Source organism: Scyliorhinus torazame, chromosome 9, assembly GCF_047496885.1.
Source record: "Scyliorhinus torazame isolate Kashiwa2021f chromosome 9, sScyTor2.1, whole genome shotgun sequence".
NCBI classification, from domain to species: Eukaryota; Metazoa; Chordata; class Chondrichthyes; order Carcharhiniformes; family Scyliorhinidae; genus Scyliorhinus; species Scyliorhinus torazame.
The window spans coordinates 39,842,661-39,870,352 of record NC_092715.1 but is presented as its reverse complement, the minus strand read 5'-3'; the positions used below and the strand labels follow the sequence as shown (position 1 = coordinate 39,870,352).

The following is a 27,692-nucleotide window of genomic DNA, read 5'->3' as shown; positions in this document are numbered from 1 at the left end:
CCCATATCTGCAGCAAAAGCTGCGAAATTTATTCCTGGTCCCTGCTAGCCCCCTGCAGGGCTATGAATTTGTGTCACTTTTTTCCAGGATTTTCAGGAGTAAATTTCCATGGTTTTGTCGCCTGCGTTGGGACATAGTCTCAATAATGGAGAATCCAGCCCCATATACTTGAGAATAACAAGTTTTGTAGCAAAAATGGAATCTATGTATTGTTTTTGATCAGTTTTGCTGCCAAATATTTTGTGATGCCCAGCATGGAATTTTACAACACAAAGGGGAAGCTATTCAGCCCATTAAAAAAAAAAATTTTTAAATTTGATTTATTGTCACATGTACAGAAGTACAGTGAAAAGTATTTTTCCGCGGCCAAGGGAACGTACACAGTACGTATATAATAGACAAAAAGAATAATCCATAGAATACATTGATAAATGGCACATCGACAAACAGTGATTGGTTACAGTGCGGAACAAGGGGTCAAACAAAGAAAATACATGAGCAAGAGCAGCATAGGGCATCGTGAATGGTGTTCTTACAGGGACCAGATCAGTCCGAGGGGGAGTCGTTGAGGAGTCTTGTAGCTGTGGGGAAGAAGCTGTTTCTCTGTCTGGATGTGCGGGTCTTCAGACTTCTGTACCTTCTGCCTGATGGAAGGGTCTGGAAGAAGGCAATGCCTGGGTGGGAGGGGTCGCTGATGATGCTGTCTGCCTTCCTGAGGCAGCGAGAGGTGTATACAGAATCAATGTGAGTGTGGCAAGCTTGTGTGATGCGTTGGGCTGAGTTCACACACTCTGCAGTTTCTTGTGATCTTGGACCGAGCAGTTGCCATACCCAGCTGTGATGCAGCCGGATAGGATGCTCTCTATGGCACAACTGTAGAAGTTTGTGAGAGTCGATGCAGACATGCCGAATTTCTTTAGCTTCCGAAGGAAGTAGAGACGTTATTGGTCTTTCTTGACTGTTGCATCAACGTGAGTGGACCAGGACAGACTGTTGGAGATGGTGACCCCCAGGAACTTAAAGCTGTCAACCATCTCCACTTCGGAGCGATTGGAATCTATCCCATTTAGCATGTAACACTGAACTTGTAATGGTTAAAAGAGCAATATAATTAGTCCCATTCCATATGCCCTTTCCCTGTATCGTTCTCATTTTTCATTTTCAAATATTGATCCACTTACATTTTAAAAGCAATTATGGGGTCTGCTTGTAGGTTTTCACTTCTATAGTGCAATATCGCATCTGAACAAAACAAGCTCCTCATTTAACTCATGCCTTGGTTCCTTTGGTGATGATCTTAAATTTGTGGACCTGGAACTGTGCCGATTAGTGTTGTAGATTGAGAGAGTAGGCCGGGATAAATCTTTGTTTCTGCTGATGCATCTTTAACGTCCAGGTTTGAGCTGCTGGACCTGTTCTGAATTGATCCCATTTAGCATGTGGCAGCTATGTCTTTCAGATTGGAATCAGCTATGTGGTGTTGCCGAAAATATCTTGGTAATGGATATTGAAGTCTCCCAACCAGAGTACATTATGGTGTTGCTATCCTCATTGCTTATTACAAGTAGTGTTAGACATGCAGGAGTACTGTTCCATTAACTGATGCAAAACTAATCAGTAGGAGGGTTCCTTTTTTGTTCATTCATGGGATATGGATATTACTGACTATTCCAGCATTTATTGCCCATCCATAATTGTACTTGCGAAGAATTATGGTTAGCTGCCTTGAAATGAAATGAAAAATGAAAATCGCTTATTGTCACAAGTAGGCTTCAAATGAAGTCACTGTGAAAAACCCCTAGTCGCCACATTCCGGCGCCTGTTCGGGGAGGCTGGTACGGGAATTGAACCGTGCTGCTGGCCTGCCTTGGTCTGCTTTAAAATCCAGCTCTTTAGCCCAGTGCTAAACCAGCCTTCTTAAACTACTGGAGTCCACAGTGCTATTAAGTAGGAAGTTCTAGGGTTTTGACCCATCAACAGTGGGGTGAAGAAGGTGTCTGTCCTGAAGAGGAAGTTTAAGGTGGTGGTGTTCCCATGTGTCTGCTACCCTTGTCCTTCTAACTGATAGCAGTTGTGCGTTTGTAAAGTACTGTCTATGGAACCTTAGTGAGTTGCTGCAGTGCATCTTGTAATTGACAAACACTGCTTCCACTGTTCAAGGAGTGAATGTTTATGGCCAATCAAGCGGGATGCTTTGTCCTAGATATCGCCGAAAGTCTTGAGTTTTGTTGGAGCTGCACTTATCCAGGTAAGTGAAGAGTATTCCATCACACTCCTGACTTGTACCTTGTAGATGGTGGACAGACTTTGAGGAGTCAGGATGTGAGATACTTGCTGCAGAATTCCTAAGTTCTGACCTGCTGTTGTAGCCGCAATATTTATCTGACTAGTTTCTGGTTAATGGTAATGCCCAGGATGTTGTTGGTGGGGGATTCAATGATGGTAATACCATTAAATGTCATGGGATGATGGTTGGATTCTCTTGTTGGAGATGGTCATTGCCTGGCACTTGTGTGACTCAAATGTTACCTGCCACTTGTCAGGCCAAACCTTGATATTGTCCAGGTCTTGCTGCATATGGGCGTGGACTGCTTCAGTATCTGAAGAGTTGCGAATGGTGCTGAACATTGTGCAATCATCAGCGAACATTCCCAATCCTGACCTTATGATGGAAGGAAGGTCATTGATGAAGCAGCTGAAGATGGTTGACCCTGAGGAACTCCTGCAGTGATGCCCTGGAGCTGAGGTAATTGACCTTCAACAATGCTTCAACAATTCAACAATGACCTTCAACAAACCTTCCTTTGTTCTAGGTGTAACTCCATCCAACGGAGAGTTTTCCCCCGATTGCCATTGCCTCCAGTTTTACTAAGGCTTGTTGATGCCATCCTTGGTCAAATGCTGCATTGATGTCAAGGACAATCACTCTCACCTCACCTCTGGATTTTAGCTCTTCCATCCATGTTTGAATCAAGGCTGTAATGAGATATCGGCTGAGTGAGCTGGAGGAGCACAAACTGAGTGTCAGTGAGCAGGTTATTGCTAAGCCAGTACTGCTTGTTGGCACCTTCCATCACATTGTGGATGAGCAAGGTTAGACTATGGGGCAGTAATTGGCTGGGTTGGATTTGTCCCGTTTTTTGTATACAGGACATACCTGGGCAATTTTCCACATTGCTGGATAGAACAACATGGCTCAGGGTACGACCTCAGAGAGTGCTGCCTTGTTGCATCAGAGTGCAGCTGAAGTTTGGTGACATGGAATTTCAAGTGGTAAATTGTATGGAATAATTTAAGGACTAATTTCAATCTAAATTTTGATTTAAAGCCCAGTTTGTTTTTTAATTTTACATTAACTAAAAGTTTCTATTTGTATTGGGTGAAGTTTAAATGCAGCATTAAAACAGGAGTTTACAAGCTCGCGGCTGACGCTAGTTAATTAGACAACTGGTTTTATCCAGTTTCAGAAGTATTGAATTAGGGGTTATATAAGGAGGGTTCCTTCTGTGCTGTCTTTTGCATCAAAGTGATGCCTTGGTCCATCAGAGTGTAGGTGGAGTTTAGTGAGACAGGAATTCTGGTGCAACAGGGAGTTTGGTGAGACAAGGAGGAGGTACAGTCCTTTTTTCTCTGATTGATATGATTGGTGAGTACTTTTGCTCTTTAAAATAAAAGTCAAGTCTTAGGTTATTTGGAGCATAAGGGGAAAGAGGGACTTCAAGTGACTATTATAGTACAGAGCACCGGAGGTCAGAAAGAGAGAGTGAATCTGGTGAGGAGCAGCTTCGCATAGCAGTGAAAAAACTTGGAGCAGCCCAGTGTACCTTCACTAAATTGAGATTGACATCGGATTCAAAAGTGATGTGGGGCTGCTGCTGATTGGGTGATTACAGATTCTGAGTATTTATACTAGCATTAACGCTTATAGTTTGTAAAGTCTTTATTTTGTGGTTTATAGTTTGTATGGGCTATATTCGGAATTACTGGGGTCAAGAGAAAATGGGCCTTAAAGTACTTGATATTTAATTTTAAGTGTACTTTAATGGTTTAATACAAAGGGTTAAATCATGGGAGGAGAGCTCAAAAGCTGTGGATTGCTCCTCCTGTGTGGGAATCTAGGCACGTTTCCAGTGCCGAGGGCCAGGATGTGTGAAGGTGAATCCAGATGCAGCTTCTGGAAGCCCAGGTTTCAGAGCTGGAACAATGGCAGGGGATTCTGTGGAGCACCCGCAAGTCAGAGAGTATCATATATAGAAAGGTGGTAGTATTGCATGCTAAGGGTTCACAGGCAGGAAGGGAATGGGTGACCACCATGCAGAGCAAGAGTATGAGGCAGGCAGTGCAGTAATCTCCTGTGGCTATTCCCCTGCAAAAGAAATATACTCCTGATGGGAATGGCCTCTCAGGGGATGCAGCAACAGCCAATCTCATTGCCCCACGGTTGGTTCGACTGCACAGGGGAGAAGGGGTGGCAATAGTTGTAGGTATTCCATTGTAAGGGGAATAGATGGGTGTTCCTGTGGCCACAAACGAGACTCCAGGATGGTATGGTTTACTCCCTGGTGCTAAGGTCAAGGATATCTTGGAACATTCTGGAGGGGGAGGATGAACAGCCAATTTGTGGTGTACACGGGTACCAATGATATTAGTAAAAAAGGAGATGAAGTCCAAAAAACCAAATATAATAATCTTTGTTGTCACAAGTAGGTTTACATTAACACTGCAATGAAGTTACTGTGAAAAGCCCTAGTCACCACATTCCGGCGCCTGTTCGGGTACACTGAGGGAGAATGCTAGGAACTAAGTTGAAAAGTAGGACCTCAAAGGCAATGATATCAAGATTACTACCAGTGTCATGTGCTAGTCTGAGTAGATATAGCAGGAATAATCATATAAATACGTGGCTGGAAAATGGTGCAAAGAGGAAGATTTCAGATTTTTGGGATATTGGGACAAGTTCTGGGGAGGTGGAAACTGCAAACTGGATGGGTTGCACCTGGGGGATGGGGACTGATGTCCTAGGGCATGTATTTGTTAGTGTGGTTGAGGAGGGTTTAAACCAGAATGTCAGTGGGATGGAACCTAAGCAGGGTGACAAGGGAAAGATAAGGAAAGAACAGTAAAATGCAAAAATGGTAGACGGGGTAATCAAGGGAGAGAGACCAATCGAGAGAGAGAGTTAGGATGATTTAAAATGACAAAGGTAAACCCACAGGCTTTATATCTTAATTCTAAAGCATTCAGAATAAGGTAGATGAATTGACGGTGCAAATTGAGGTAATTGGACATGACTTCCTAGCCATTATGATACATGCTTATAAGGGGATCAAAACTGGGATCTTAATATTCCGGGACATTTGACCTTTCGGAAGGAGTGGAGGGAAGGAAAAGGTGGTGAGGTAGCACTGTTAATAAGAGATGAAACGAGGACCATTGTGGGAGACGATCTAGATTTGGGTTTGTAAGTCCATTTGGGTGGAGGCAAAAAACAGCAAGGAAAAGAAGGCATCAATAGGAGTAGTGCATAAACCCCAAACAGTAGCCACACTAAAGGAAAGGGTAAATCAACAAATAATAGGAGCATATAAAAAGAAAAGAGCAATAATTAAGGGTGACTTTAATCTTCACGTTGATTGGGTTAACCAAATTGGCAATCAAGTTGATATGACAACAAATTCAGTGCATTCTTAAAACGATATGTCATGGAGCCAACCAGAACACAGGCTCTACTGGATCTGATAATGGGCAATGAGGCAGGTTTGATAAATGACCTCTGAGAAAACTATCCCCAAGCAAGTTGTGATCATACCATAAATTAATGTTCAGTTTGAGAGAGCAATTTGGATCGGAAACCATTGTGTTTAACTTCAATGAAGGGAATTACAATGAAATGAGGATAGAGTGAGCCGAAGTGGACTGGGCGGCTAGATTGGTAGGAAAGACAGTAAATAAGCAGTGGCAAACATTTATGGAGATAATTCATGACTTATCAAAATGTATATCCCAGTAAGGAAGAAAGATTCTAAGTGTGGGATAAACCAGCTATGGCTAACCAAGGAAGTTAAGGAGAGCATGAGGATGAAAGAAAAAGCATATAAGAAGGCAAACACCAGTGATAGCCGTGAAGACTGGGATAAATTTAGAATTCAGCAAAGAGGGACTCGATAATAAAGAGAGAGAAAATAAACTATAAGGGCAAATTAGCCAGGAATATAAAAACTGACAATAAGAGCTACTTTAAATACATAAAAAGGAAGAGGGGGTCAAAGTGAACATTGGCCCCTTAGAAAATGAATCTGGGGGGATAGTTATGGGGAACCAGGAAATGGCAGAGGAATTAAACAGATATTTTGCATCTGTCTTTATGGTGGAAAATACTTTGAATATCCATTAATTATAAAGAATACAGGGGAGGAATTAAATGCCATCACCACCACTAGAGAAGTAGTATTAGACAAACTAATGGGGCTAAAGGAAGATAAGTACCCTGGCTCTGATGAATTGCAGCCTTAAAGAAGTAACAACAGAGATACTGGATGCGTTGGTTATAATTTTCCGATAATCCTTGGATTCTGGAGACGTACCGGAGGATTGGAAACAAAAGAGATGGAAGCAAAAAGTGCGAGGCAGATTAACCTAGCATCTATTGTTGTAAAAATGTTGGAATCAATCATTAATAAAGTAACAGCACATTCAAAGAAATCATATCTAATCAAGCCAAGCCAGCATGGCTTCATGAAAGGGAAATCATGTCTGACTCAGGATAGCTCAACCAGAGTGGATCGAGGGGAACCAGAAGATGTGTTTGTATTTGGACTTCCAGAAGACATTCAACAAGGTAACTCACATAATGTTGAGCCATAGGCTCAGAGCCCATGGTGTTGGAGGTAGTACATTGGCATGGATTGGGAATTGGATAATGGGCAGGAACAGCTTTTGGGGATAAGGGGCTCTTTTTAAGATTAGCGACCTGTAACTCATGGGGTTCCACAGGGATCATTGCTGGCACCACGAGTGTTTACAATATAAATGATTTGGAGGAGGCTGTTTTTATCCAGTGTGTGCAGGAGGGTTTCCTCACACAATATGTGGATAGACCGACAAGTGGCGGGGCCACATTGGATTTGGTACTGGGTAATGAACCGGGCCAAGTGTTAGATATGGTTGTGGGAGAGCACTTTGGAGATAGCGACCACAATTCGGTGACTTCCACTATAGCAATGGAGAGGGAGAGGAACATACGGCAGGGCAAGGTTTATAACTGGGGGAGGGTAATTACGATGTGATTAGGCAAGAATTGGGGAGCATAAGATGGAAACAGGAACTGTCAGGGATAGGCACAATTGAGATGTGGAGCTTGTTCAAGGAGCAAATACTGCATGTCCTTGATATGTATGTCCCTGTTAGGCAGGGAGGAAATGGTTGAGTGAGGGAACCATGGTTTTACAAAAGAGGTTGAATGTCTTGTCAAGAGGAAGAAGGGGGCTTATGTAAGGATGAGAAAATAAGGTTCAGTTGGGGCACTTGAGGGATACAAGATAGCTAGGAAGGAGCTCAAGAAAGGGCTTAGGAGGGGGCATGAGAAGTCCTTGATGGGTAGGATCAAGGAAAACCCCAAGGCTTTTTACACTTGTGTGAGGAAGAAAAGAATGACCAAGGTGAAGTTAGGGCCGGTCAAGGACAGTAGTGGGAATGTGTGCATGGAGTCTGAAGATATAGGAAGGGCCCGAAATGAATACTTTTCTTCAGTATTCACAAAGGAGAGGGGCCATGTTGTTGAGGAGGATAGTGTGATACAGGCTGGTAGGCCGGAGGAGGTAGATATTGGGAAGGAAGATGTGTTAGCAATTTTGAGAAGCCTGAGGATAGATAAGTCCCCTGGGCCTGATGGGATATATCCTAGGATTCTTTGGGAGGCGAGGGATGAGATAGCAGAGCCTTTGACTTTGATCTTTATGTCCTTACTGTCTACAGGAATAGTGCCAGAAAACTGGAGAGAGGTGAATGTTGTCCCCTTGTTCAAGAAAGGGAATAGGTATAACCCTGGGAATTATAGGCTGGTTAGTCTTCGGTCAGAGGTAAATTATTGGAAAGGGTCCTGAGGATTTATGATCATTTGGAAAGATACAGCTTAATCCAGGATACTCAGCATGGATTTGGGAGGGGTAAGTCTTGCCTCAAGTTTGATTGTATTCTTTGAGGAGGTAACTTAAGTACAGAGATGAAGGTAGAGCAGTTGATGTCGTATACATGGATTTTCGTAAGGCGTTTGATAAGGTGCCCCATGGTCGGCTCTTGCAGAAAATAAGGAGGCATGGCAAAAGGGGGAAATTTGGCCATCAGTAACTGGCTATTACATAGAAGACAGAGGGTGTTGGGAGATGGTAAATTTTCATCCTGGAGCCCAGTCACCAGCGGTGTATCACAGGGATCAGTGCTGGGTCCTCTGCTATTTGCGATTTTTATCCATGATGATGGAGTTGAAGGTTGGGTTAGTAAATTTGCTGATGACACCAAGATTGGTGAAGTAGTGGATAAAGTAGAGGGCTGTTGCAGGCTGCAAAGAGACATTGATAGGATGCAGAGCTGGGCTGAAAAGTGGCAGATGGAGTTAAGTGTGAGATGATTCATTTTGGTCGGACAAATTTGAATGTGGATTACAGGGTTAACGGCAGGGTTTTGAAGAATGTGGAGGAGCAGAGAGATCTGAGTTCATGTCCATCGATATCTGAAAGTTGCCACCCAAGTGGATGGAGCCTTGGAGAAAGCCTATAGTGTGTTAGCATTTATTAACAAAGAGGGATTGAGTTTAAGAGCTGTGAGGTTGTGCTGCAACTGTACAAGACCTTGATTAGATCACATTTGCAGTATTGTGTGCAGTTCTGGTCACCTCATTATAGGAAGGATGTGGAAGCATTGGAAAGGGTGCAAAGGAAATTTACCAGGATGCTGCCTGGATTGGAGGGTAGGTCTTATGAAGAAAGGTTGAGGGAGCTAGGGCTTTTCTCAATGGAGCGAAGGAGGATGAGAGGTGACTTAATTGAGGTGCATAAGATGATGAGAGGGATAAGATAGAATGGACGTTCAGCGACTTTCTCCTCCGGTGGATGTAGCTGTTACAAGGGGGCATAACTATAAGGTTCATGGTGGAAGATATAGGAGGGATGTCAGAGGTAGGTTCTTTACTCCGAGAGTGGTTGGGGCATGGAACGCAGGCTCAGCTATGGTAGTGGAGTCGGACACTTTAGGACCTTTCAAGCGGTTATTTGATCGGCATATGGTGTGCACTAGAATGATTGGGAGTAGGTTGATTTGATCTTAGTTTCAGACTAGTTCGGCACAACATCGTGGGCCGAAGGGCCTGTACTGTGCTTTACTGTTCTATGTTCTATGAAGGAAGTAAATATGCTGCAGCCAAATTTTCAGACGACACAAAAATGGGTGGAACGGCAAAATGCAAGAAGGATACAGTTTGCAAATAGATACTGGTAGGCTAACTAAGTGGGCAAAATGTTGGCAAATGGAGTATAACGTGGGAAAATGTGAAATTGTTCATTTTGGAAGGGAGAACAAATGAATTGAGTATTATTTCAATGAAGAAAAGCTGCAAGACAAAAGGGACTTGAACAGATTGGGACTCTACTTCTTGGAATTTAGAAGAATGAGAGGTGATCTCATTAAAACATTGTTGTACCTGTAAAACCTCAGAATCATAGAACCATAGAATTTACAGTGCAGAAGGAGGCCATTCGGCCCATCGAATCGTCACCGGCTCTTGGAAAGAGCACCCTACCCAAGCCCCCCCCCCCCCCCCCCCCCCCACCCTATCCCCATAACTCCGTAACCCCACCCAACACTAAGGGCAATTTTGGACACTAAGGGCAATTTAGCATGGCCAATCCACCTAACCTGCACATCTTTGGACTGTGGGAGGAAACCGGAGCACCCGGAGGAAACCCACGCACACACTGGGAGAACGTGCAGACACCGCACAGACTTTCCACAAGTTTACTTACTCAAAAAATATTGACCAAAGTGCCCTTATTTGCAAGATGAGCAAAGGACAAAACAGGTTCACAGTTTAACGCAATTTTATTCACAATGACTCTGACTCACAGCTGAACTTTGGTCTTTACCCGCACTTCGTGGAGGAGGCTGGCAGGCTACAATCGCTTGATGTGGATGTCTTCTCTGGGTTCAAAACCCAGGGTCCTTTCTTCTTGCGATGGTTGTACCTGGGGCACTCCCAGGTTATCACTGAGGATCTGTCGCAAATGTTCCTTTCTATATATTCGTATGCTAGCATTAAGTCATAGGTATACACCCACAACTGGCCCCAACTTGTTAACAGGAAAGACAGAATACACCTGTTTATTCATGATGATTCAATCAAGACCCATTGTCCTCTGAAACACCCTCATCTGTGAAACACCCTCGTCTGACCAGTCAGTTTATTATGAAGTCTAATGCCTTCTTTTGTCTGTTCTTCGTCCTGCTGCCAAGTTTATCACCTGTGTCTGAAAGTTTGTTACATGTTCATAGCATGGTCTTGTCTGAAAGTTTGTTACATATTCATAGCATGGTCTTGTTCTTTTGTGTAAATGGAAGTGGGTAATCACAAAGTCCATAGAGCGATAACAAGTTCATGTGTTGACTTGCGTGTTCTTGCAGATGGCCAGTATCGATTCCAGCCACGGCCTCGTGAGACTGTTTCTGACCTGTGTATCTTCTCAGCCTGCTTTCACAACATATAGGATTCTTAAGGAACTTGGCAGGTTAAATGCTGAGGGAGTGTTTCTGCTCGTGGGAGAGTCTAGGACCAGAGGACTGAATCACAAAATGAAGCGGTGCCAATTTAAGAGTGATACGAGGAAGAATTTCTTGTCTCAGAGGGTTGAGAGTCTTTGACACTCCTTGCCAAAGAGATCTGTGGGGGCAGAGTCCTCATGTATATTTAAGGCTGAGATTAACTGCTGCCTTAATGTTAAAGGCAGTACTCTCGCCTCATCTCTGGAGTTCAACTCTTTTGTCCTTTTGTCCATGTTTGAACCAAGGCTGTAATGAGTCAGTAGCTGAGTGACCCTGGTGAAACTCAATCTGAGCATCAGTGAGCAGGTTATTGCTAAGAATATGTAGCTTGATAGCAATGTTGATAATGCGTTCCATCACTTTACTGATAATTGAGAGTAGGCTGTTTGGGCAGTAATTGACTGGATTGGATTGGTTCTGCTTTGTGTACAGGACATACCTGAACAACTTTCCACATTTCTACTACCTCACTAACATTCACTCCCTCCACCACCAATGAACAGTGGTAGCAGTGTGTACCATCTACAAGAAGTACTGTAGGAACTCACCAAGCTTGCTCAGGTAATGCCTTCCAAACCCACCATCTTGAAGGACAAGAGAAGCAAATACCTGGGAACACCACTACCTGGGAGTTTCCCCCCCCCCCCAAGTTACTCGCCACCTTGACTTGAAATATATCGCTGTTACTTCACTGTTACTGGATCAAAATCCTGGAACTACCTCCCTTAACAACATGAGGGTGTACCTACATCCCAAGGACACCCAGAGCTAAGAAGGCAGCTCACCTCCACCTTCTGAAGGGAAACTAGGGATAGGCAATAAATGCTGGCATGGCCAGTGGCATCCACATCCCATAAATGAATTTTGGAACAGGTACACCCACAGTGCTGTTGGGAAGGGATTTCCAGAACTTTGAAAGAAAGTGAAAAGACAGTGATATAGTTTAAATCAAGATGGTGTGTGGCTTCGAGGGGGCTTTGCAGATAGTGGTGGCCCCATGTTCCTGCTGCCTGTGCAGTTCTCGGTGGTAGAGGTCAAAGTCTTGGAAGATGTACACCATAACAGTGAGTACACTTATTGTGTAGTTCGGTATCTTTAAAACACTTTACAATATCTTTTGACTGTGAAAGGTGAGATCAGTTCTTTTTTTACAAGATCTGGAGACAACAGCAGTCAATTCACATTCCTCTTTAAAAAGCGCACAATGCCAGGAAATGCCGAATTACTGGAGGAGGGTGTGCCAACATCCAGCTTGGACTTCACATAAGGAAGCAATGGCTATAATTGCCTTCTATTCTGCCCAGGAATTTCGGGAATGTAAATGTGGGATTCAAGGGCCTTTAATGGATTTGTGAGAACAACCACCTTTTTTTTAAACATTTCCAAGTATTCTTCAATCTCTGAACCAACCACTGCTTTCCTCATAACCAGGAGAAGTTGACTTAAAGTTGCTCAAGCATATCAAAGTTAACAGTTGTTTTTTTTTTACCTCCCAGCAATCAGCCACATGACGGGTGAATTAATGATGTTTGAAGAACAAAACCATGCAGTCCCCTCACTTCTGCCAACACTGGTGACCATTCACCTAACCCATCATTCACCCACTCGTTGGAACATCGGAGACCAGAGGCTATGGGTGCAACTTACCAGCCTCGTCATGCCCGACTTGGTGATGCGACATGGCTGTCTCATCTCGCGAGAGGCATCAAGATTTGCGATGCTCAAAACGTCTTGCGTGATTCAACGCTGGGCGAGATCCAGATATGCATATTTAAATGAGTCATATATGCTCACTGGATTCTCATCAGTTGTGATTGGAAAACCTTGCCAGGGCGTTGTTTAGTACTGGTCCCCACAAACATGAACCAGTTGTAACAGCCCCCGGGAGGGGGGGGGTCGGGGTCTTCCAGACCATTGGAGACCCTAGTTGGTCGAGCATTGGGCAGGATGGTACCCAGGCACCTTGGCGGTGCCTGGGTGGCAGGGGCACTGCCAGGCTGGCAGTGCTAGGTTGCTTATGCCAGGGTCGGGCCTGGGTTGCCTTGCCCATAAGAGGTGGGGTGAGGGAGGGCTTATTAATAACAATAACCACAATTAATTAGGCAGAAAATACTACTGGTTAACTGTTGTCTAATGCCTGAACCCCCCCCCCCCCCCCCCCCCTGTAACTAGCTCCACCCTCTGTAGACGCACAAGACAGACAAACACAGGTGAAAGAGGTGTATAAAAAAGAGTAATACAAAAAGTTTCAGATGGACATCTTCCAGTTCGGATCTTAATCTCGGCTATCAGTTGGAGATTCTTGCTTTCAGTGTGTAATGGTTTTCACTGTAGATTCATTAAGGTCTCAATATTTCCCTGCAGTCTCCGAAACAGCAGGCAGGAAGCATTTTGGGGGATAAAGAGAGAGTGCAACTTCTTCTCTCAGCATCCAGGACCTTTTCTCTGGGTTCTCTGAAAACCCCCCGCACCTGGCTGAACCCAATAACAGTCTGTTGCCGGGCAGGATACGGACCTTAGCCAATCCATTGGCTACCAGCCACCCAACCGAACCCCGAATCCCTCCGATCTCGGGTGCCAGAAAGTTGGTGTTATTCTATTCAAATTCTAAATCTTCATAACACAGTGGACTATTTTACAACTTTTGAGTTCCTCGCTTCCTCTGTTCAACTTATATCAAAAATGATAACGACAAGAGTAAAAGTCAGGGGATAAAAGGGAATCAACAGGAAGGGCTGTGGTTAGCACAGTTGCTTCACAGCTCCAGGGCCCCTGGTTAGATTCCCGGCTTGGGTCACTGTCTGTGCGGAGTCTGCACGTTCTCCCCGTGTCTGCATGGGTTTCCTCCGGGTGCTTTGGTTTCTTCCCACAGTCCAAAGATGTGGGTTAGGTGGATTGGCCATGCTAAATTGCCCTTCGTGTCCACAAAGGTTGGGTGGGGTTACTTGGTTATGGGGGTAGAGTAGAGGTGTGGGCTTGGGTCCCTTTCCAAGGGACGGTGCTGACTTGATGGGCCGACTGGCCTCTTTCTGCATTGTAAATTCTATGATTCTCTGAATTCACCTAGTGACACCTTCTCCCTTAGCCGTGCACATTTGTCCTTTTCAGATAATAATCCAATTCCTGCTTGAATGCGTTGATCAAACATGCCTCCGCCACACTTTCAACCAGTGCATTCCAGATCTCAACCACTCACTACATGAAAAGGCTTTTCCTTGTGTCACAATTGCTTATTTTGCCAATTATCTTAAATCTTTGCCCTCTGGTTCTTGATCCTTCCACCAATGGGAATAATTTTTCCCCCTATCTACGGTCATGATTTTGAATACCTCTGTTAAATTTCCTCTGAATCTTCTCTTCTCCAAGGAGGACATATGCAGTCCCAACTTCTCCAATCTATCTACGTAACTGAAAATCCATGGGCGGGATTCTCTGACCACCCCCCCCCCCCCCCCCCCCCCCCCCCCGTCGTGTCGGAGAATCGCCGGGAACTGGCGTGAATCCCGCCCCTGCCGATTGCCGAATTCTTCGGCACCGGATATTCGGCGGGGGCGGGAATTGCGGCACGCCGGTCGGCGGCCCCCCCCCCCCTCCCCCAGCGTTTCTCCGGCTCGCGATGGGCCGAAGTCCCGCTGCTGTCATGCCAGTTCCGCCGGCGTGAATCAAACCACCTACCTTACCGGTGGCGTGGGCGGGCTCCGGGGTCCTGCGGGGGGTGCGGGGCGATCTGGCTCCGGGGGGTGCCCCACGGTGGCCTGGCCCGCGATCGGGGTCAACCGATCCATGGGCGGGCCTGTGCCGTGGGGGCACTCTTTTCCCTCCGCCTCGGCCACAGCCTCCGCGATGGCCGACGCGTAAGAGACGGCCGCTGACAGCGGCCGCTGACACTCCCGCCCATGCGTGGACTTCCGCCACCTGGCAAAGTCCTTTCGGCCCCAGCTGGCGTGGCGCCAAAGGCCTTCCATGCCAGCCGGTGGAGCGGAAACCACTCCAGCGTGGGCCTTGCCCCTCACAGTGGGTGCTTGGCCCCTAAGGTGCGCCACTCCATCCCACCGGGACCCCCCGCCCCACCGTGTAGGGGAGAATTCCGGCCCATATCTGTATCTGTGGAACCATTCTCATGAATCTTTTCTGCAGCCTCTCTAATTCCTTCACGTACTTCTCCTGAAGTGTGGTGCTCTGAACAGGAAGCCATATTTGAGTTGAGGCTGAATCAGTGTTTTATCCAGGTCTCATATAACTTCCTCGCTTTTGTACTTGGAGTGGAGGCAGGGAGATAAAAGAATGCGAGAAAGAGCCAGACTGAGAGTCGAGCCGGGAGGATAAAAGAGCATGAGAAGGAGCGAGACTGAGTGGAGCCTGGAAGATAAAAGAGCACGAGAAGGAACGAGACCGAGTGCAGCGAGACTGAGAGTGGAGCTGTCAGGATAAAAGAGAACGTAAAAGAGCAAGATTGAGAGTGGAGCCGCCAAGGTAAAGAGCACGAGCAGGAGTGAGACTGAGAGCAGAGCCAGGGAGATAAGAGTGCGAGAAAATGTGAGACTGGGTGGAGTGTTAGATTGGAGTTTGAAGCTGCTGAGGTGATGCCAGGGTTCAAAAGTGATGTGGTACAGGTGGGAGCAGCTGATTGGGCAAGTATGATCAGATATGTATTTCCTACTTCTCTCACTTATAGTTTGTGAGGTTTATCTTTTGTGGCCTATAGTTTGTAAGGGCTATATTCTGCCATAAAGAAGATAGGAGAGGAATGATCCTAGAGTAATTGATATTATTTTCAAGTATATCCCAAAAGGTTTAATTTAATGAGTTAATTTGTGGCAGGCGAGCTCAAAGCTGTGGTGTGCTCCCCCTGCGCTGCGTGGGAATCTGGGAATATTTCCAGTGCCTGGGGCCATGTGTGCAGGAAGTGTCTCCAGCTGCTGCTCTGGAAAGCCCGGGGTTCGGAGATGGAGCGGACAATAGGGGCACTGTGGAGCATCCGCGAGGTGGGAATATTGTGGATAGAATGTATAGAGAGGTGGTCATGCCGCAGGCTAAGACTCCAGAGGTAGAAGGAAAGGGGTGACCACCAGGCAGAGTAACAGGACTAGGTAGGCAGTGCAGGAATCTCCTGTGACCATTTGCCTGCAAAAACAAAGATACAACTTTGGATACTGTTGGGGGGAATGGCCTGTCACAGGAAAGAGAAACAGCAAATTCCATTGCACCATGGTTGCACAGGGGAGGAGTAAATAGTGTGGGAATGCAATAGTTGGAGGAGAGCAACGCCAGGATATTCTGGAGGGGGAAGATGAACAACCAGTGGTTGTGGTACACATTGGTACCAATGACGTTGGTTAAAAAAATGGGGTGAGGTCCTAAAAGCAGAATATAGGAGTTAGGAAGTTAGCTGAAATGTAGGACCTCCAAGGTTGTGATCTCAGGATTACTACCAGTGCCGCGTGCTTGTTAGAGCTGAAATAGCAGGATAAATCAGATGAATATGTGGCTGAAGAGATGGTGCAAGGGGGAAGATTTTATATTCCTGGGAAATTGGGACCAGTTCAGGGGAAATAGGATTACACCAGGGCAGGACCAGGATTGATGTCCTTCGGTGAGTATTTGCTCCAATGGTTGGGGAGGATTTAAACTAAAATTGCAGGGGGATGGGAACCTATGCAAGGAGTCAGAGGGGGAAACATGGACAAGAACAAAATGCAGAAAGGGAATAAGAAAAGTGATCGGCAGAAAAATCAAGGGCCAGAATCAAACGGGCACAGTAAAAATAATATTTGGAATGGGACAAGGAATGTTAAAAAGAGAAACCTTAAGGCTTTGTGCGTTAATGCTTGGAGCATTTGCAACAAAGTGGATGAATCAAAAAGATGTAAATGAATATGATATAGTTTGGATTATGGAGACATAGCTGCAGGGTAACCAGGGATGGTAATTGAACATCCAGGAGTATTCAGTATTTAGGAAGGACAGACCAAATGGAAAAGGTGTTGGGGTTGCATTGCTGGTTAAAGAGGAAATTAGCACAATAGTGAGGAAGGATATTTGCTCCGATGGTGTGGAATCTGTATGGGTAGAGCTGGGAAACACCAAGGGGGAAAAAATGTTACTGGGCTCTAGTTTATACCGGTCACCATGCAAAATATTCTAATTGTGAATAGTGAACTTTTCAGGTTTAGAGGTAGTAAGACCACGTGTCAATTTACAAACCTCAACTTAATCAAAAATCAATCTTCTCCAAAGGTTTTAATCCAAGAATTTTAAATGCTCCTCATAAGATATTCCCTTTGTGCCTTCCATTTTGCTGGGAACATGTCTTTGCATTCTCTCCATAAGCTATATATCTCTGAAAGTGTGGATTCCAAACTGTGAATACACACTCCAGATGTGGGCATATCAGTTGCTTCTAGAGTTCAAGATAAACACTAACATCCCAACTCAAAGGATGCATTCAGCCTCGTAAAACATTGTCTGTCTGCTGTACTGCCTGATCCACCTGTTTGGTAAACTTCTTCTTTTAGTCCCGAATTATTTTTTTCCAATTAAGGGGCAGTTTAATATGGCCAATCCACCTAACCTGCACATCTTTGGGTTGTGGGGAGTTCCACGTTGTACAGGATGTGCACTGGAGGGGTCGGAGTTACCCTGCCATTCCTCTGCCAGGTAATAAAACCTACCACTTAAAAAAGAGACTCACTAACTCCCATTCTGCAAAAATATAGGGAAGCTCACTTAAATCATTTACTTAACCCTTATTAAGAAAATGAAATTCTGAATTTCACAGGTCCTCAGGTTAACATCCTAACTTTGTGGAAAGGGAAACAAAGCAACAAGACTCACCAGGCAATCCACTGATTATTGCGATGTCCATATTGATATTTTTCTCTCACTTTTCAAACTCACGCACACTCTGATCTACTCTTGCTGCTGCTGATTCCATCTTCCTCTTTGCTGCTGACTCCAAACAGTTATGCACCCTTCTTCCACTTTGCCTCTATCTTTTATCCTCCACTACTGCTGCAGTCTCTAATTAGGACTGTGCACTTCTCCAATTATCTCTCTCTCTCTTTTATCCTCCACTGCTGTTGCTCTCCAATCAGATCTGCATCCTTATCCCACTCTCTTTTATCCTCTTTTCAGTGCATATTTGAAGATAACCAACACAAGAATAGTTCATGGTAATTGCATCCTATTTCCTATAGGTTTTCCTTCCTTCGACACCTCTGCGTTGGCATCAAGGATACTCCAAAACTTCAATTTACATCTTCATCATGGAGTCATGTGTGGATTAATGTGTGGATAATTATGTCTTTGGAGCAGTTCAATGCAAGAGGAAATCCAAGTGGGAATTGAAGTCTGGTAGAACAACAATAACTCATTTGTCTCATGCCAAATGAAATGTCCCAAGGTCCTTCACAGGAACATTATAATACAAAGTGTCACATAAGGAGATATTTGGCTAAATGACCAAAAGCTTGGACGAAGTAGGAAAGTAAAGTAGGGAGGTTAAAGGAGGGCATTACAAAGTTTGGGTCCAGGCATCCGAAGGCGCAGTCACCAATGGTGGAGAAATTAAAATCGGGGATGCACAAGAGGCCAGAATTAGAGCTGTACAGATAGATGTCTTGGCGAGTTGTGGGATAGGAGGAGATTTCAGAGTTAACAATGGTTAACAGCTGGACCTGCGTGCAGCACTTGAGCACGAGTCTGGAGAATGCAGAGGGCAGAGCATGAGAGACTGAGGACTTGTAGTGACCGTGACCATTCCTGGCTCCCTCTGCCCTTTAAATCTTCTCCCTGTGCTATAAATACGCTGTGTACATGGTATCAATCATCTCTGTTATCACAAAGTTCTCAGAGACTGGAACATGACTTTCTTTGTCTTCTTTCTTCTGAGCAGAATCTTTCAGTTCATTTCAAGGACCCTGAAAGTGGAAAAAAGCATTTGTCTCATCAGACAGTATGCAATGCCCTAACAATCTTGCAAATGCAATCAATGTTTGTGAGTCGTGCCATAGCCCTCAGCCAGTGGACAGACTTACTGAGGAAGCTTACGAGTGATGTATTCAGCTGGAGAAGATTTTAGTTTATTTGGTTATTTTTAGCAGTAAGGATAAATCTTGCATAACTTTGTTTCAGCTGTCAGCGGAAAACATCCCCCAGACCCATAATGATAAACTAAAGATAACATATATGCTCATTCTTGAAATGCACTTATCTACCTTTTTGGAGTCACTTGTGAAATGATCCCATGAAAGGAAAAAAAACAGCTTTGAGTGTTTCATAGCAATTAGAAGCCAGGAACCTCTTAGAATGACACATTTCTATGGTTGTCAAGAACTCTGGAGTCAGGAAACTCCTTCCCTCTCGTCTCCTGTTTTCCACAGAATGGCAGTCCAAGCTCATTAGTACCGTGGAACTCTTTGACTCAGTGAACCGGATTAAGCATTTTTATTTCCCAGTAACAACACCCCAATGTTCATGACATGGCTTTGCATTCTCACACTCAAGAATGCATTAAATCGCTGGCTTTGAAAGCAGACCAAGGCAGGCCAGCAGCACGGTTCAATTCCCGTAACAGCCTCCCCGAACAGGCGCCGGAATGTGGCGACTTGGGGCTTTTCACAGTAACTTCATTGAAGCCTACTTGTGACAATAAGCGATTTTCATTTCATTTAAAGGATGGTCATTGGTAGATTTGACTTCAGCATTTAAAAGCTTTAAGATTTTGCTAGGCTAGCTCAGTTAGCTGGATGACTAGCATGTGGTTCAGAATTACACCAAGCAAGGCTGGATTGACTCCTATTCTGGTTGAGGTAAACTTGGGACCTGCCTCCTTGCAGGGTCAAAGCAAGAGTATTAGGCACCTTGGGTGAACCTTCAGCCTTGCGCCGCACACACACAATTAACTTTTGAAAATGAGAATAGTCCATTACTATGAATTAAAATGCTGTATTTACATGAAAAAGGACAACATTGTGAACACAATTCTCTCAAAAACTTAAGCGTGGTCTCCGGCGGGAAGTGAGGTGCGATTCCAGCCGTGAGCCAGATCGCAATCCACCCACACTTAGAAATGATTTTGGAGGTTGAGGTGAACTGCTTCATGAATGAGGTGTGCGGGACCTGAAGATGTCAACAGGTCCAGATCCTCCGAGATCGGGTTGCAGTTTTTAAAGGGAGCACCGATCTCAGACTATTGCTCTGACTCCACCGCCCCAGCCCCCCCATTGTTGCCGGCAAAGGCCCCACACCCCCAACTGCCAGTATCAGTGCCCCCCACCACCCCCAGAGCGACACCCTGCTGTGAAGTCACCAAATGTCCTGGCCCTTCAGACACTGCCCCTTTGGCCCCTTCCTCTTCAGACCCCTCCCCTTGACAGTGTTGGCACTGCCAGGGACCACGGCACTGCCTTGCCATGTCCTCAGTAACCCAAGGCAACAATTGCCTCTCGAGCTCCTCAGCGTGATCATCATGTCTGGCCTCCTCTTGTAATAACTAGTAGTGATTTGCGCAGGCTTCCCATTGCGCAAAGTGGAGGGGAGAAATTAAAGAGCTGGGTGCGTTTGGTTGAAAAACAGATCCTGCATATTTAAATGGAGATTTAATTATACTGAGCGTGAGCCAGATCACGCCAGCTGGAGCATCAGAAATTGTTTGGCGGCCGCTCCCAATTTAGATGCTCTAATAGTCTGCATAGTTTGCCCAGTAGCTGCACCAGCAATGCCTCCCTTCCCTGCCCTGCCCCCGAGAGTTCAGGAAATTAAAACACCACTGAAAATCTGCCAAGAAATCCGTTCGGAATGAAGCATCAGCAGACAAGAGCCGAGGATTTGCCTTCAGGCAGATCACCCATGATATGACCTCCCTATACAAATGAAAATGGTGGAAATTCAGACCCATGCTGCTTAATCTAGATGAAACTGTACAAAATATGTGACCAGAATTACATTCCCCTACCTCGCATGAACTGAAATATTTTCTCTGTTTATGAATTCAGCTTTAAGTTCTAATAATGTTAGTGAGTCACCTTCTTGAACTGCTGCTGTCCATGTAGGTACACTCATGTTGTTATTAGGAAGGGATTCCAGGAATTTGACCCAGCGACAGTGAAGGAACAGCGATGTAAATTTAATTAATAATCTTTATTGTCACCAGTAAGCTTACATTAACACTGCAATGAAGTTACTGTGAAAAGCCCCTAGTCGCCACATTTCAGCACCTGTTCGCGTTCATTGAGGGAGAATTCAGAATGTCCAATTCACCAAACAAGCACGTCTTTCAGGACATGTGGGAGGAAACTCGAGCACCCAGAGGAAACCCACGCAGATACAGGGCGAAAATGCAGATTCCGCACAGACAGTGACCCAAGCCGGGAATCAAACCTGGGGCCCTGGCTCTGTGAAGCAACAGTGCTAGCAACTGTGCAACCGTGGCGTCCACTTGGAAATATATCACTGATCCTTCACTATGACTGGGTCAAAATGCTGCAACTCCCTTCCTAACAGCATTGTGGATGTACCTACACCACATGGACTGCAGCGATTCAAGAAGGCAGCTCACCACCACCACCTTCTCGAGGGCAATTAGGGGTAAATGATAAATGCTGGTCTAGCCAGCGAAGCCTAAATCCCAAGAATGCATATGAGAAGATTAAGCGTGCATGCCTTTGATGGAGTTGGCAACTCCTCATTCTACATCACCTTTTTGGGGTCTCCTTTTGCACGCACTCCTCCGACTAGCATAAATCGTGTGCATATATCATGCTAATATTATTATGGCAACGTTTACAGTGCTGCACAATAGAACATCAACAGACAATGCCAGACAATGAAATCTTTGTTTCTTGCATTGCAACACTTAGATACCTAAACAGTGCTGTGTGGTCATGAAAATAATTACGCAAGTCCCATTTTTTTGAGCAAAGATGTGGCTCATTATATTTTTGTGGATTCCAGACTGGTGCCAACACCCTATAGTTCAAATAGTCACCCATGAATCATCTCTCTGGGATAGAAATATTAGAAAATAACGCTACAGTTGTTGGTTGATATCGAAAGAAAGACTGCCATTTATATAGTGTCTTCCATGACCTGAGGAAGTCCGAAAAGTATTTTGCAACTAATGGAGGGCACATAAAGTCTAGACACCATTGTAATGTAATGAAATAATATAGAACAAATGCAACCTGGCACCGTCCAAGGTATTGGCATCTGCCTGAATGACAATTTTAATGCTGATGTATACTCTGAAACGCCACTTAAAATGCCATACCATTGCTTAAAGGCACGCTGTTGCTATGCAGAGTTCATTGACCAAGCTCTGCACTGCTGGGAAGCCAAGAAAGTTTTTTAAAAAAAAAACATTTCTTTTTGTTTGTCATTTTCCTTCAGATAAGTGGTAAAATCTTTTGCCCTTGCAGACTAAGCATTAATCACCTCATCTATGCAGCCAATGCACTGCAGACTAGCTGACCTGACAATACCATTTAGTCTCTGTCCCCTCGCACTGAGATGGTCAACTGAAACCTGTCTTTTAGGTCCAGATTTCTGCTGCGGCAAAAGTCCTGGAAATGGCTGGAAATTCTAAATTTTGCTCCCAACCATGGCATTCCCTATTTTTGCAGGGGCGGGAGAGGAGTTGGTCTGAGGCTGAACTTGGTGAATTCATTTGGATTATCCAAATAATGTCCCTGTGGATATGGTCCCGGGGCAACCTTGGGAGAGGTAAGTTACCCTTTGGAGGACTTAAGGCACCCTTTGGGATTGTTAAAATTGAACAATTCATAAGTGCATTGGAACTATTAGGGGAAATGAATAGATTTAGTAAAACCTGACTCGGAGTAAAATCGCATGCTTGACAAATGCTTATATCTCCGTGAACTTTACACACCCCCAAGGATATTAGCAAAGCAAGAACCCTCCAGCAAGGCCTTGATTGCTATTGTTAGAGGACAGAATTGAGTCAGAGCAGATAGCGAACCCTAGTTTTGGTTGAAGGTTTAACAATAAATCTATATAGACAAGATTGGAATTTTAAACAGTGTTCCATGAACCTTTAACAGTATGAGTATCTGTGACTTGGTGAGAGTGCTGCATTCGAGTGCTCCCCTTGTGAGTGCTGTATTAGAAGAGTGCTGCATTAGAGGTGAGTGCTGCTTCGGAGGTTTCTCTGGGGTTGCGCTCTCCATGCTAGGTATGAATAAATAATTGTAACTTGTACCTGAGCCTTCTGTGGTTAGTTTGTAGAAGTCTACCACAAAATAACTGTGAAGCTGACAAAGAGCTGTCAAGCTGTCCAGGAACTGCCCAAGTGGTTAAGGGACAGTCAAAGCATACAAGGTGAGCTGTAATGGAGTGTGTAAGGACAGAGAGCAGTCGGTAGAGGCAGCATTAACATGAATTAACATTGAGTTGATATCGAGTGAGAAAGGGCCATGGGATGTGGGGGCATAAGCAATCTGTGGGGGGTGGGGGAGTGAGACTGGTGAGGGCTGGATGGATTATATTTGTCTCAATCATGTTTAAACAAAGTGCTGGAGCATAGAAGCGGGCTTTCCTTCTGGCCCATCTCCGCACCCGCCAACCTCTGTACTCCTTACGGGGGCAGTGGGCCTGACTGCCAATCCAGACTACTCCCCAGAACAATGTGGGCAACCTTTTTAACGGTTGGTTTCACAGAGCCGGGAATTCTTCCGTCTCTGCACACCTGACCTGGAAGGTCAGGAATCTGTGTTCCTGAGACGGGGATCTAAACATGCTAGAATTTACAGTGCAGAAGGAGGCCATTCGGCCCATCGAATTTGCACCAGCCCTTGTAAAGAGCACCCCACTTAAGCCTACACCTCCACCCTATCCCCGTAACCCAGTAACTCCACCTAACCTTTTTTGGACAATAAGGGCAATTTATCTTGGCCAATCGACCTAACCTGCACATCTTTGCTCTTTTGGAGGAACCCGGAGGAAACCCACGCAGACACTGGGAGAACGTGTAGACTCTGCACAGACAGTGACCCAAGCTGGAATCGAACCTGGGACCCTGGAGCTGTGGAGAAACTGTGCTAACCACTGTGCTACCGTGCTGCCCGAGGTGTGAGAGGGTAGCCCATCATGAAATTATACATGGACTTGAGGTGGCATTAGATCAGTGACTTGGTGAGGGTGCTATATTAGAGATGGAATTATACAGATCAAATGGCTTTTTTCTCACTTTGGATTTTTTAACATAGAATTATAAATGACTGAAGCAGGCCATTCAGCCCATCATGCCATGTCACAAATGGGACAGCTTTGGAATTGTATCACATTTTTCAAGGGATAATAACCAACAAGAAGCAAATTAGGTTCTTCAATTTTTCAGTGTGGCTGGCTTCTCAACGTGCAGAGCCTGATCAATAGATTCCATGTAGCTATTTGGCTCTTTTATGTCCTTGAAATACTAAAACCACCTGGCATGCACCACATGGCCTGCAACAGTTCAAGAAGGCGACTCACCACCACCTTCTCGAGGGAAATTAGGTGAGCGCAATAAATGCTGGCCTAACCAGTGATGCCTATGTGCTGTAAAAGAATAATTAAAAAAAAAAAAATGGACAAGTGCAGATTGACTAAAGAAGCGGATGATTGAAAACCAATGGAGTGTTTCAAACCCCCCCAGCTGCACATTCACAAGGCCAGTGTGAGTGTTTCCAGGAGAAATTTTCATGAGCTATTTTCAGTTCACTTGAGGCATTTTGAACAACTTAGCTATTCTGTATAAGAAACTGGAAAATGGAGAATTGGAACCAATAGACTGTTCCCAACATTCCCATTACCATCAAGAGAATTGGTTGACAATTTGCAGAAGCCACAAATTATCATTTTTGAAATTGGGGCAGTTGTCTATTTGGAAGATGTTCTTTGGAACAGTTCACTGAAGTTTGTGACCATTTGAAGAGTGTAAAGTCAGGATATCATTTATTTTCTTTTGTGAGACTTTTAATAAATGTTGCACATCAGAAAGCTGCTTTGATGAGGACATTTTCACCTGGAAGAAATATAGGACTGGAATAATTTAAGGACAGACCTGATTTGTGGGTGCCACTCACTGGATACCGCCATAATTTACAGACAGATATTGAATTTCATAGAATTTACAGTGCAGAAGGAGGCCATTCGGCCCATCAGGTCGGCACTGTCTCTTGGAAAAAGCACCCTACCCAAGGTCAACACCTCCACCCTGTCCCCATAACTCAGTAACCCCACCCAACACTAAGGGCAATTTTGGACACTAAGGGCAATTTAGCTTGGCCATTCCACCTAACCCGCACATCTTTGGACTGTGGGAGGAAACCAGAGCACCCGGAGGAAACCCACACACACACGGGGAGGATGTGCAGACTCCGCACAGACAGTGACCCAAGCCGGAATCGAACCTGGGACCCTGGAGCTGTGAAGCAATTGTGCTATCCACAATGCTACCGTGCTGCCCACAATGCTACCGTGACATTGAAAGATGAACACCTATCGCCCAATTGTGTTTTTCCCCTCTGTGGCAGCGATGAATAAAGGACATGTAAAGAGCAAATTGCTCGCAAGAGAATTATTCTGTTCCCTTCTTTTGTTTCAAATATAATTTTGAATGAATTTAAGAAAGAACCAATCCTGACCTCTCCAAATTCCAATCTATCTTAGACACCCTCGATTATTAATAATAATCTTTATTGTCACAAGTATGCTTACATTAACACAATGAAGTTACTGTGAAAATCCCCTAGTTGCCACATTCCGGCGCCTATTCGGGTACACTGAGGGAGAATTCAGAATCTGCAATTCACCTAACAGCACGTCTTTTGGGACTTGTGGGAGGAAACCGGAGCATCCGGAGGAAACCCACGCAGACACAGAGAGAACGTGCAGACTCCGAACAGACAGTGATCCAAGTTGGGAATCGAACCCGGGACCCTGTAGCTGTGAAGCAACAGTGCTAACCACTGTGCTACCGTTCCTCCCACTGTGCTACCACCAGCACCAGCCACAACAGCATCATCTGTTATTACTCTACTTTATTGAATAGAAAATTGTGCACCTCCTCCCCCCCGCCCACCCACCTCCACCGCCCAATCATCACCTGAGTAAAATATCGTCCTGCTGTTGACAATATTTATGCTCTGTTCCAGGGAAGTATGTGAGATTACTTTAAAACTGAATTGGCTGCATTATTGTGAACATGTAAAACCTGTGTTAGTTCACGAGGGCCTTTCTGTGAGATGGAAAATGAGGTTGTTTCTCCTGATGATGAAAGGGCATGGACCTGAAATGTTAACTCTGTTGCCCTCTCCACAGTTGCTATCAGGCCCGCTGAGTATTCCCAGCATTTTCAGTTTTTAATTCAGATTTCCAGCAACCTCAGTATTTTGTTGTACTGTCTCCAAATGCCTGCCTTTGGAATTAAATAAAGAGATTGCTTGACTTCGTAAATAAATAAATCCTGAAAGAAAATTTCAGGAATTGTTGCTCTCCATAGGCAGAGAATAATAACTATGATTATGGTAGTTCATTAGCCTTTGTGTGATGCTGTTCTGTTCATAATTGACAAGCAGGATTAGTTTTTATAATTGTTTGGCCAGTGAAATGATCAAATTAAAGGCTAATATGAGTAAAGATTGGCAAGACCCTCTTTATTTTTTTTCCCTTCGTGGCCTTGTCTGCACAGTTCAACAATCAATCTGTGTTTGGAAGATTTGTGGGTGTAATAACTTATTATTAAGCTCCAGAGAGTGAGGTATTAAACAGACCTTGAAGACAATGGCAAGGATGTCAGATCTGCACAGTTTTCAATTAATAACTGAACGTGGAATGTGAGTGCATGATACCACTGTGTGAGGTTGTGCATTGAGGTACCAGCGTGCTTCTGGTGAACCACGTGATCTTGAAAGCGACTCACTTGAGAAACTCGACAGCTTGGTGTCTGCCTTTAAAGTTTGGTAATGGATTGCTGGAATCAAGGTTTTATAATGGCACCCAGCCTGTTCTTTACCTCTGAGATTACGTGTTAGATTCTGGACATTGTCTGAACTGGCATCTGGTGCATGCAATCTGCTCCTCATAAAGCCAGCAGCAATCCGGTTCCAAGTTCACAAACCAGGCAAGCAGCTTTTTTTATCAGATCTCTCCCAAGGGAAAAGAAAATGGATTACAGAAATTCTGTAAAATGAAAAAAGTATGCAGGCGAGTGATTTTATATCAAAACCATATTGGGGAAAGGAAAGTTCATTAGTACTGTTAATTAAGATGATTCATCAGGTATCTATGATGATCATGATTTAGTTGTAACAATATTTCCCCCACAGTCCCTTTACCAGCTGTCCATCCCTTTGCACAGGCAAAGGGTATCCATACCAACCTTTATCTCGGAACTCTATTATCCATTGTTTCTAATTATCTTTTTTATTTCCCACATGACATGTACCTTTTGTCACTGAAATTGTGAGCAGGTGACTTGCTCCCAGGCTGTTGACCAGTTGCTTGAGGATGATTCTATGTAACTCATAAAATTTACAGTGCAGAAGGAGGCCATTCGGCCCATCGAGTCTGCACCAGCCCTTGGAAAAAACACCCTACACAAGCTCACACCTCCACCTTACCCCTCTAACCAAGTAACCCCACTAACCTTTTTGGATACTCAGGGCAATTTATCATGGCCAATCCACCTAACCTGCACATCTTTGGACTGTGGGAGGAAACCGGAGCACCCGGAGGAAACCCATGCACACACCTCCAATTGATTGATTACCTGAAATGAGTGGATTATCTTATGAGGATTGATTAAACAGGCTGAGCTTGTTTCTACCAGTGTTTAGAACCAGTGTTTAGAAAAGTGAAGGGTGACTTGATTGAAGTATGTAAGC

At 44.7% G+C, this 27,692-nt stretch overlaps 1 long non-coding RNA gene across 1 annotated transcript; it reads right to left on the bottom strand.

The window, feature by feature from the left end:
* Window positions 1-295: 295 nt before the first annotated feature.
* On the bottom strand, window positions 296-10,258 carry LOC140429160 (uncharacterized). The gene is made up of 2 exons (XR_011949002.1): window positions 10,117-10,258; window positions 296-2,976 (listed from the first exon to the last, which is right to left on the bottom strand). It is a non-coding gene; the product is annotated as an uncharacterized lncRNA (long non-coding RNA).
* Between the last annotated feature and the right edge of the window lie 17,434 nt (window positions 10,259-27,692).